At 44.3% G+C, this 10,789-nt stretch overlaps 1 long non-coding RNA gene across 1 annotated transcript; it reads right to left on the bottom strand.

Moving 5' to 3' along the window:
- Positions 1–3,084: 3,084 nt before the first annotated feature.
- On the bottom strand, positions 3,085–8,343 carry LOC133274445 (uncharacterized). Its single transcript, XR_009745149.1, has 3 exons — positions 8,015–8,343; positions 3,356–3,417; positions 3,085–3,217 (listed from the first exon to the last, which is right to left on the bottom strand). It is a non-coding gene; the product is annotated as an uncharacterized LOC133274445 (long non-coding RNA).
- Between the last annotated feature and the right edge of the window lie 2,446 nt (positions 8,344–10,789).

Genomic DNA, 10,789 nt, shown 5'->3' with positions numbered 1-10,789 from the left:
ATGCCTACGACTCATTCCTGTAGCAGCCCCTGTTACTCTTCCTGTTATTTTAGTAGTGCTGTGGGAGTCCCGCTGTACTCCTTATGGAACAAGCCAGCCCTGACTGCGCTGGGTTTCCTTTGTAAATAGGCAATTCATTTCTAAACCTTCTCCTAAGTGTGCCAGCTCCAGTGCGCAACAGTAGCCACAGATTGCAGAAGTATTTCTGTAACTTACCTATCTCCAGCTTTAGGGCCAGGAAATGAGAGTTAGTCCCTCGTGAGGACACAGTGCCCTTATTACACTGTATTAGAAGAAGTCAGATTTCTTTGAGAAAAAAATGGAACAACTAAAGCCACCTGAATCCCTCTGTCTGGAAGAAAGTCTGGCAGAGACTCGGAAAAGGCAGCTAGAGTAGTCCTTGAAATTACTGAAAGCAAATGGTAATGAGGAGCAGCTGGAAAGAATGAAATCTTCTACATGGCTATATGTGCTATCCATATTTGCCCAGATTGTACGGGTATTGCCCAAATATAAAGCCAGATCCCTTACAAGCACCTTTGTATTCCATACCATTGCTACAATATGGATTTATTTATAATACCACCCAGCAGTGCCATGAGAAAGCACACAAGGCTGCCTCCATACAGGGCGAGCCTGCTGCTGTTGATGTTACTGCAGCACCCGAGAGCTGGTAGCTCTCCTGCTGCCAGAATAGCCTTCTTCTTCTCAGGGTCAGTAGCACATGATTCCATTAACTGAACATTTCTGTGTATTTCTGTAATACTGTAGGTTGGTTGTCTCCCATCTGTGTCACTGTTTTGATATGTAACATTAGGTGAGCATAATGTCCCTCTATCTTTTGACTGGCAAAGAGAAAATAAAATAATCTTTTACAGCTCAGCATGGAAAGATCTTCAGGGCAAATCTGAAGCCTCCCCTTAAACCTTACCAGTACAGCTTCTGCCTTGGCCTGGGTCTCCTTTGCCTGGAGAAAGCACCTCAGTCATGATCTGTCATTTTGTCTGCTGATTCATTTCAGCTTCTTGGATTTATGTGAGCAGGTAGGTAGGAAGAGCAGGGAATGGTTGACTGCATGATAACCGCTAGTGTAATAACCTGGCAGAAGTGGGCTTTTCTAATGGTTTCTAACCTCTGAACCCTTCCTTTCCTTTCCTTTTTCCTTTCCTTTTTCCTTTCCCTTTTCCTTTCCCCTTTCCTTTCCTTTCCTCTCCTCTCCTTTCCTCTCCTCTCCTTTCCTTTTTCCTTTCCTTTTTCCTTTCCTCTTTCCTTTCCTCTTTCCTTTCCTTTCCCCTTTCCTTTCCTTTCCTTTCCTTTCCTTTCCTTTCCTTTTTCCTTTCCCTTTTCCTTTCCCTTTTCCTTTCCCCTTTCCCCTTTCCTTTTTCCTTTCCTTTTTCCCTTCCCTTTTCCTTTCCCCTTTCCTTTCCTTTCCTTTCCTTTCCTTTCCTTTCCCTTTCCTTTCCTTTTTCTCCTTTCCTTTCCTTTTTCTCCTTTCCTTTCCTTTTTCTCCTTTCCTTTCCTTTCCTTTCCTTTCCTTTCCTTTCCTTTCCTTTCCTTTCCTTTCCTTTCCTTTCCTTTCCTTTCTCCTTTCTCCCTTTCTCCCTTTCTCTTCCTTTCCTTTCATATTTCTCCTTTCCTTTTTCCTTTCCTTTCCTTTCCTTTCCCTTCCTTTCATCTTTCTCCTTTCCTTTCCTTTCCTTTCCTTTCCTTTCCTTTCCTTTCCTTTCCTTTCTCCTTTCTCTTCCTTTCCCTTCCTTTCCTTTCATATTTCTCCTTTCCTTTTTCCTTTCCTTTCCTTTCCTTTCCTTTCCTTTCCTTTCCTTTCCTTTCCTTTCCCTTCCTTTCATCTTTCTCCTTTCCTTTCCTTTCCTTTCCTTTCCTTTCCTTTCCTTTCCTTTCTCCTTTCTCTTCCTTTCCCTTCCTTTCCTTTCATATTTCTCCTTTCCTTTTTCCTTTCCTTTCCTTTCCTTTCCTTTCCTTTCCTTTCCTTTCCTTTCCTTTCCCTTCCTTTCCTTTCCTTTCCTTTCCCTTCCTTTCATCTTTCTCCTTTCCTTTCCTTTCCTTTCCTTTCCTTTCCTTTCCTTTCCTTTCCTTTCCTTTCCTTTCTCCTTTCTCTTCCTTTCCCTTCCTTTCCTTTCATATTTCTCCTTTCCTTTTTCCTTTCCTTTCCTTTCCTTTCCTTTCCTTTCCTTTCCTTTCCTTTCCTTTCCTTTCCCTTCCTTTCCTTTCCTTTCCTTTCCCTTCCTTTCATCTTTCTCCTTTCCTTTCCTTTCCTTTCCTTTCCTTTCCTTTCCTTTCCTTTCCTTTCCTTTCCTTTCCTTTCTCCTTTCTCTTCCTTTCCCTTCCTTTCCTTTCATATTTCTCCTTTCCTTTTTCCTTTCCTTTCCTTTCCTTTCCTTTCCTTTCCTTTCCTTTCCTTTCCTTTCCTTTCCCTTCCTTTCATCTTTCTCCTTTCCTTTCCTTTCCTTTCCTTTCCTTTCCTTTCCTTTCCTTTCCTTTCCTTTCCTTTCCTTTCCTTTCCTTTCCTTTCCTTTCCTTTCCTTTTTCCTTCCCTTTCCCTTTCCTTTCTTTCCTCCCTCCCTCCCTCCCTCCCTTCCTTTCTTTTCTCTATTTTTCTCTTTCTCTCTTTCTTTCTTTTGTTTTCCAAAACTGCCTGATACCTATAAAGTCATTCATAACTACCATATCACACCTGGAGAGAGACAAATCTAGGAATGTCATTTGTTTGTCTCACTGTGCCAAGTTATTTGTAAATACATAGGAAGGAAAACAACACATACTGGGTTCACTATCTTTAAATCATTAGAGTTGGCACCTAATTCACAGGGTCATCACAGCAAAAGGTGAGCTAAGAAACAGTTTCAAGGAAGACAGGTTCACAGTGTTCTCATCATAGCAAGAAAGCAGCATATTGATACTTGCTAGAAGGACACAAAGCAGGAAGTGAAAGATGTTCAGAGGAGTGAATGGACAGTACAATAAACCCAAACCTTTCTCATAGGGTGAGCGGGTAAGTGGACTTTCAAGTCCAGCTGTTTCTGCCAGGAATTAGGTATATATCTTATATTCAGTTATGGCTTTGAGTACATACTCTGGACTCTGGGTATGAGCAGGAAACCATGGTTATCACCCTAAGATTGGTTTTGCTTCACAGTGTAGTAGGAGTGGCATTAGCTGGTCATATTTGGAGTTTGTCCTTCCTTCTTAACATCCTGACCTGTAGGAAAGAGCCAGGCAGCAGCTACTGAGTGTAGAGGAAATGGCACCAAGGGACAGCAAGGGATGGTGGCTCCCTGTGGATGGGGCGCTGGGCCATGGGCAGGGTGGGGGAACTATGTTTACATATTTTATGCACCAGTTTTGTGTGACTTCATTGTCAATCCAGAAGGAATTCGACTGCTTACAAGTGATTTCCATCTGCAAAGAAAATGTGCTCCCTGGACCCTTCCAGTAGGGAGTGTCTGTGCAGCACCAAGCAGTATCATACAGAGGTGCTCAAAATTAGATAGGAGAGCTAATTTGGGTTAGGAAAGAAATTTAGCCATCTTAGGTGTATACATTTAAAAGAGAGGGTCAGGAACCCAGTGAGAGAGCTATGTTAACGTGATGCCTGCACTGCTTTGGGTACTAGAGTTGACCAGGACATCTTGTAACAGCACTCTGTGGTGGACACCTCTTAGAGGTTTCATTTTACACTTTTGGCTGTGTACATCCCTCAGGTAGTTTAAATGCTTCTGATGCAGAAGAAATATTTCCTACTGAGTCACCCATTTCACTTCTACAGTGCCACAGTTCCATGCCTATGGGGATATACACAGACACACTGACACAGACTCTTGAGCAGCAGCACCCCAATGAATCACTCCTACAAAACCAGCCAGAAATTCTGCATGTGACATTTGCAGAGCTTCCAGAGATGTAGCTCTATATTCAGCCCAGGCAGTGCACATAACTCTGAGGTTTCCACTGCCTCCTGCCCAGGGTGCCATGTGTGTGAAATTGTTCAGACTCCTGTTTTGACTGGAGGATGCCTAGCCAGTTGCAAAACTAAGAATAGCCAAAATGTAACTGTCAGCATTAAAAGATATATATACACATAAAAAAATTAACTGGTAGTAAAAGAATGTAAAAAATGGAGCATGTCAGTAAAATATTTTGGCATTTCATTGGTATAAATACCCGGACTCCCTAAGCACTTTCAATGTGTAATCTAGATTTACTGCCATTTCAAGATGGCTGAAGTGGTAGATTCTTTAAAGCGTGACATGGCTGACCATAAGCATAAATTGTACAAATCCAGACTTACAACTTTATGGCCTGTGTGAACACTTTTAACTGTGTGCTTTAGAGATTTATTGAGGTTCTTGATGTTTGAAGTGTTTTTGTGAAGAAAATTAGAATGTCAGCTAAAAATGTGAAAATGACCAATAAATTCTCTTTGGTTTTGTGAGGTCAAAGGAAAAAAATCTGTTGGGTTGCATCTCAAATAAAACCCCCCCTCAAAGGAAAATCAGTTTCTTCTCTTATCTTCGCTCCTGTTTTTAAAGTTGATTCAACTAGATGAAGGTTACCAGGCCAAGAACTTTAGATCTGGAGGATGAAAAATGTCTAAGCTTCACACAGCAAGGAAAATAACAAGTAGTGACAGGACAAGCTTCCCCTGTGTGCTGTTCCCTAGCCAACGTGTTGGTGCTTTCGTTCATGCAGTTCTCAACTTCCTAGACTACTGAGTAAAGTTAGCTAGTAATTGGATGGAAACCGTGTACCTCATTTCAAGAAAGCGTGTTAAGAGCCATCACCTTTCAGCATCAAGACCTGAAGTGGTGATTTAAACAGAAGCCACATCTACATCCTTCTAGTGCAAGGAACCATATTTCAGACTTGACTCAGCTCATCACCTCCCACCTTCATTGCCTCAGATTCTCACTGAGACTGACTGCAGAATGATGAAAATAGCGAGACAAGGCATTTCATGTTTCATTTCTAGTCTGTGAGAAAAAGCAAAGAATAAGAAATGTCAGGAGTAAAGCCGGCTTTAGGAGATACCCTCTTCCCAGACAAGAGAGATCTGGAAGCACAACCATCTTTATTTTTGAAACCTCTGAATCTTTTGATGCAGGGGGGCACCATTAATGTGATCAAATCATGCTTAGTCTGTGGATTTCTAAAGCACCTATCACCACCACAGCTACATGACAGATTACAAGAATTAGAAGAGACATTGCTGCAGTTCCGTTTATACCGTATTCTCTATCTCCCCTAAGGCATTTTAAGATGGATTCTCTGGTCTCCGCTATATTTGCTTAGAACTGGTTATGGAGCATAGAGAGAACTCAAACAGGCAGGAGATTCCCACAGGAAAATTCCCTCAATGCAAGTGAGGTCTGTGCCAGTTGTAGAGCAGTCTCTTCTCGGCTGGCTGCCCCTCTACTCTCAGCAGGAACAGGATGAAACAAAGTACTATATTACAACAGATCTCTCTCTGGTATAAGGGCCATTATCTTGTTTGTGCTGGTGGTGTAAACTGGAGTATGTGATTTATTGTTACAGCTTCCAGTTGGACAAGGCAGCTAAGATTTGGACATTTGCCTCTCCAGCATGCCTTAGTCAAGGGTCACAGTCTCCTGTTTTGCAGGATCACCACAGGGAAAGACACCCACTGTCTGTTTGGCATATGACTTCATAAAGAATGATTACTGCATGCAGGGGCACGACGTATTGGTCTCAGCCTGAGGTCAGGCTGAGCTGTTACCCCACTGGAGAACACAAGATGTTCTTGTAGCTGAAGGTTTTCTGGTTCATGAGATCTTTCTGCCTCTGAAGATGGCAAAACAGAACTTTGGGCTTCCCAATTTAACCTGCTCATAGGAAAACCGATCCTTATTTCTTCTTTTCTCTTGCCTATGCTTTCACAGAAACTAATCACAGACACTTGTTACTACTGACTGTTGTTGGTAATTTCCTCCTGCCCCCACAAACCTCTCTAAACCAAGCCAGCCAGCCTTGTCACTGGGGAGCAGTCAGTTTCAGGTTCCAGTTTTACCTGGACTGATAATCTGCCTGCTGTACAGTGACGGTGCAGTTTAAATTTTTCAGGTTTTATTAGTCTTCCAGTTTTCCCCCACCTTGCTCTCACAGGGCCCTGCAGCTCCTTAGCCAAAATTCATCTTGTATTTTTTACTGCAGCCAAGAGAACCTCAGGACATTCCTTCTGGGCTTCTCAAGTCCAGCTCCTTGCTTGCACAGCCGTTTCATACAATCAGTTGAGTAAATGTATCTGCCTCTTGAAACCAGCTTGCTTCCTGGCCCTACTAAACCCATTGGTAGGCCTTCACAGACAGCCAACGCTCTCAACATTAGAAACCTGACAATCCCTGGCCTAAATGTATGTATGGCTAGTTTATACCTATCTGTTCTAGTGCCAGTATTGTCCTTTATCTTTAAATAGCTCTTTCCACCTCCCCATGTGTTCACCCCCTGAAGTATTTATTTATAGACTGCAATTATATTCTCCTTTGCTAGGCTAAACAAGCCAGGCTCCTTAGGTAATTAAACTTTGGTGAATGATGCAAGGCCAAGCATCATGGATGCCCAAAATCTGCCTCAGTCAGGGCTACATTAACAGATTATCAGGAGCCAAAAAGGACACACCTAATTTTTACCGGAGCTCATTCTAACTGCTCTCTTACTTAATTGGAAGCTTCTTAGTTCAAGCTCTGATCGTGTCTTTACTAGCCAGTCCTCCATTTTATCTTTAAGGTGATGCAGATGTGGGGTGTCTTTGATGCACCTATTCCATCCTACTTAACTTATCCAAGTGGCTGCATAATCCATACTACACTAATCACATCAGGATTTGTTTTTAAAGTAGAATTAAAAAGTGAAAAATACATGAACCTCAGCTGCTTGCTTGTTTAAAACATGTTCAGACAGAAACAGAAACAGGAAATGTGTGAGAAGCAGCAGTACTGCATCAGTTCTGGGAGATGGGCTGGAGGATTTAACAGGGCTTTTCCATCTCTAGACTGTAGGCCTGTTGCAATTCATCATTTCTATAGCACCATAAATTAGATGGCACTTCACAGGCACAGAGGCAGTTCTTGCTTCCCTGAAGTCTATAGCAGGACTCTCAGGATGGGGTGCCTGGCTGAGACACGCTCTTCCCCAGAAAGGCTTCCACTGTGAATACCATGCCTACAGGACTATGTGACAATACTGCCCCATTGTCCCATCTGGAGTGGGAGTAAAAACGCTGGAGAAGGCAGAGGGCTTTTTTCCCAACTCCCCCATATCACAGCTGGACTTCTCGTCTCTCCACGGCCTGTTTTAGTATTACCCGGATGGAGAATAGGCTTCTTGGGGCTTTGATTCAGTCTGGCTGTCCTCCAGCAATATCCACAGTACTCCCTCCCCTCCCATATGCTCTCCATTAACATCCTCCTGTCTGCTGAATAAGGAAAGAATAACTCTCTCAGCCCCAGCCAGAGCCCCTGAGCCAGGGGAGTTCATCAGTCAGACTGGTTTCTCCTGAACCCAGAGCAGGCCTCGTTAATGGGCCAGGAGGGGATTTTATTTTGCCTTTCAGCTAGTGGCTGCTCTGAGCCAGGAGCAGAGTCAAGTTACTGTGTCCGGGAATCTCAGCTATTCCAAGAGTAGGAGCAAGTGAGCTGCTGACTCAGGAGGTTTCCTAGTATTTTCAAGCAGGGCTGAGTCCTGTCAGAGCAAACTGAACTGTTGGTCTTGCTTTCTTCTAGCCCCAGGACAGGGATTAACAAAAGTCAGAGCCGACTGGAACAGGCTGAGGAATGGAACTGGAGCAGGGCTCTGCATCACACTCTTTCCTGGCACAGAAACAGCTCCTTGCAGAGACTCATTAGTTCTTTACCCTTTTTTACTCCTCTCCTTGGAGAGCTGTTTAGCGTAGTACAGACATCCACCAGCTCTGAGGCAGCTCAGCTTTATTTGCACCACTTTCTAAAAGGGAAGACAAAATTAGAGGGAGAAATAGACTTACGAGACAAAATGCTTCATTGGAAATCAGTGTCAAAGGGGAGACTGATGTTCAGGAATCCCTTCCTCCCTACATCCTGCTGTCCCAGAGACTACCTTACTTCTGTTCTGTGCAGAGATGCGGGAGGATCCCTTCTGTGTAGCTAAACTTTCCTTTGGTCTTCCCAGAGGCTAGAGCAGTCCCAGCCTGTGCATGGGACAAGTGGTTAGAAATCATGCCGAGTTCAGGATTCTTCCCCTCATTTCAAGTCTGCCTATATGCTCTTATCTCTTCCAAAGGAACTAATTTCTAGCAGTTAGCAGAGACGATGAGTCTACTGAAGCAGTCCCATGCACTCACCCTTGTGAAGCAGCACATACTCCTTTGCAGAGTGAAGTCATTGGAGAGCACGTTTGCACGTTTCCACCCCTCCATCACCCAGCACGGCTGTGACTCCAGCCAGCCTGTTACAATGTGTCTGCTCTGAGCCCCTGCAAAGTTCTGTCAGCAGGGGGAGCCTCAGCTCTCTCCCAGTTGTGTTAGTCTTCTCTTCTTTGCTGCCTCTCTCCGTCAGCAGTTCCCTCTTGCTGTCCTAGTCCCTTCCTCAAACTCACTTTAGCAATGAATAACCAGCTTAGTATGTAAAGAGCAATGGGTTACAAGCTGGAATTCATAAAACAGGTTTCTATCTGCCTGCAGCTATTGGCATATCTATCCCAACCACATCCCGTAAGACCAGAATCTGATACAGGGGCAAAGACAGCTAAGAGCTTCTCTTGCTTTCCTTCAGTCTTGAAAATAGGAAGGTCCCCAGTTTGAACAGCTACGCACCTCTTGGCTTGTGGCCCAAATGCCACCTGTCTCTGCAGTATGGCCACATGAGTAGGATGCCTCCCTTGGCTAGTATCTCAGAGATTTCCCTCTGCAAGAATTTTCAGCTGCCTTTGAAGGACTTAATATCCCTTTAGAGGTGCCCAATATTACAACAGTGACAAGCCGCTGGCTAAAGCTATGGCCCACTTACCTTTGGCATGCTGCTTGCTTTAGATCATGAGCTCTGTAGAAGTCCACAGATGGTGCCTAGGAGCTGTGATGGGTACAGGGAAGGAGCCAGGGAGGAAGAGCATACTCCAGGGCATCTTGTTTTCTGGAAAACTGGCAAGTGCTGATTTTTCTCCATCACTTTTTAACACACCATTTGGATTCTGATGGGAGTCCCATCTGCAGAGTTTATCCATTGAACAATGACCCCAAAAAGTCTAGGTGTCTTCCTCCAGAAATCTTTGAATCAGAGGGTTCCTTACTGCTTTGTTTCAGTTAACCAGGGCATAAATTAAGTATGTGGGACTGGAATAGAGTAAAAACAAAAAGTGTAGAGAGCAATGCACATAGGAATAGATTTCATTTGGCCTGCTCAGTACCTGTGAGACAGGGATCCCTGTAAAAAAGGCAGGATAAACCTGCTGTGATAAATAGGACCAGGTGAAATAACTTATTACTCAGTCTGTCATCTAGTTCAGTGAGTCACATGTAGTATCTCTAGAAAGCTGGTAACACCCCAGAAGTCACTAACTTAATACATGTTTAACTGAGGTCTTGTCTCATATTTAATAGCAACTCCAACCAGGCTTGCATGACAATCTAGAGAAGGGTGGGGAATGCCAATATGGGCCTGAATAGAGCACTAATAACCCTTTAGGAACTAAGTTGCCTAAGAAAAAATCAGCAGAGCATGATTTGTTCTTTGTAGCTAAGGCTTATTTGCAGAAAGTAGTAGAAATGTGGTAAGCATGCTAGAGTTGTATTGGTTGAAAAGCATGGATTCGGGCTGAGGGCAAAGGTTGGGCACAGAGAGGTGCTGGGGTTACCCTGGGCAGGATGGCTCCCACCTGGGGGTAACATTCAGGTGCTGTAAGCTCCACATGTCCAGCTTCAGAGACAAAGACTGTCTTGAGGGTGTCTGGCTAAGCACAGCTAAGCTATCAGGAAGCTTTATCTCCTTGGAGGGAGGGAGCCCAAATGCTGCAGTGTTGCAGGCAGCCAGAATAACATGTGCTGTGTGATATGAAATATTTAAGCACACATGGGCTTTGTGGTGTTTCCTGCCAATCTGAAAAGTATCAGCATGGTGACTTGTAGTGCCAGGAGCTGGGTTAAGGAGAGGAGTTCCCTGGTGGGCTTAATCTAGCTGCCGGCCTACACAGGGCACGAGCCTGAACCACATGACTCTCTATGGGGAAACCCAAAATGTCACACTGTCTCTTCCAAGTGTATCCGCTCCATCTCTGTCTTCCAGAGAGTCCTGCTCCTGCTCCTCCTCTAGCTATACACCTGAGCAAACAGATCTCTGCAAGCTCCACACCTTGACCCAGCTGTGCAGAGCAATGGCTGTGATGGGAGGAGTATAGCATGTAAGGCATATACCCTGTGCCAATGGACTGCCCTTCCCTCTAGATGACTTCTTCCCCATGCACAGAGGTGACTCTGATGGGGCAGTCATCCAACTGCTTCAGGTGATAAACATGTGCCCACTTGACTCTCTCCTGGAAAACCACACGCCTTCGTTAAGGGTTGCTCACACCCATCTGTATACATACAGATGTAAACAGCATGATACCACATTAACACAGTTGAGACCTATGATAATGGCAATGAAATATAAAAGCTTCTCTCCTCCTCCTCGTTTTTCTGGTTTGAAAGAGCAGGGTGTGAGTCCCTGAGTGCATGGGAGAGGGATTGGTGCTGCTCCTGACAACTTGGCAGCCCTGCTCCAGCACTGGCAAGGCAGCTGCACTGCAA

This window comes from Pezoporus flaviventris, unplaced genomic scaffold (assembly GCF_033815535.1).
Source record: "Pezoporus flaviventris isolate CSIRO_AGI_PZ_B2104156 unplaced genomic scaffold, CSIRO_AGI_Pfla_v1 ptg000036l, whole genome shotgun sequence".
NCBI classification, from domain to species: Eukaryota; Metazoa; Chordata; class Aves; order Psittaciformes; family Psittacidae; genus Pezoporus; species Pezoporus flaviventris.
Note: the sequence above shows the minus strand (reverse complement) of the source record. Positions and strands in the feature narration are given on the sequence as shown.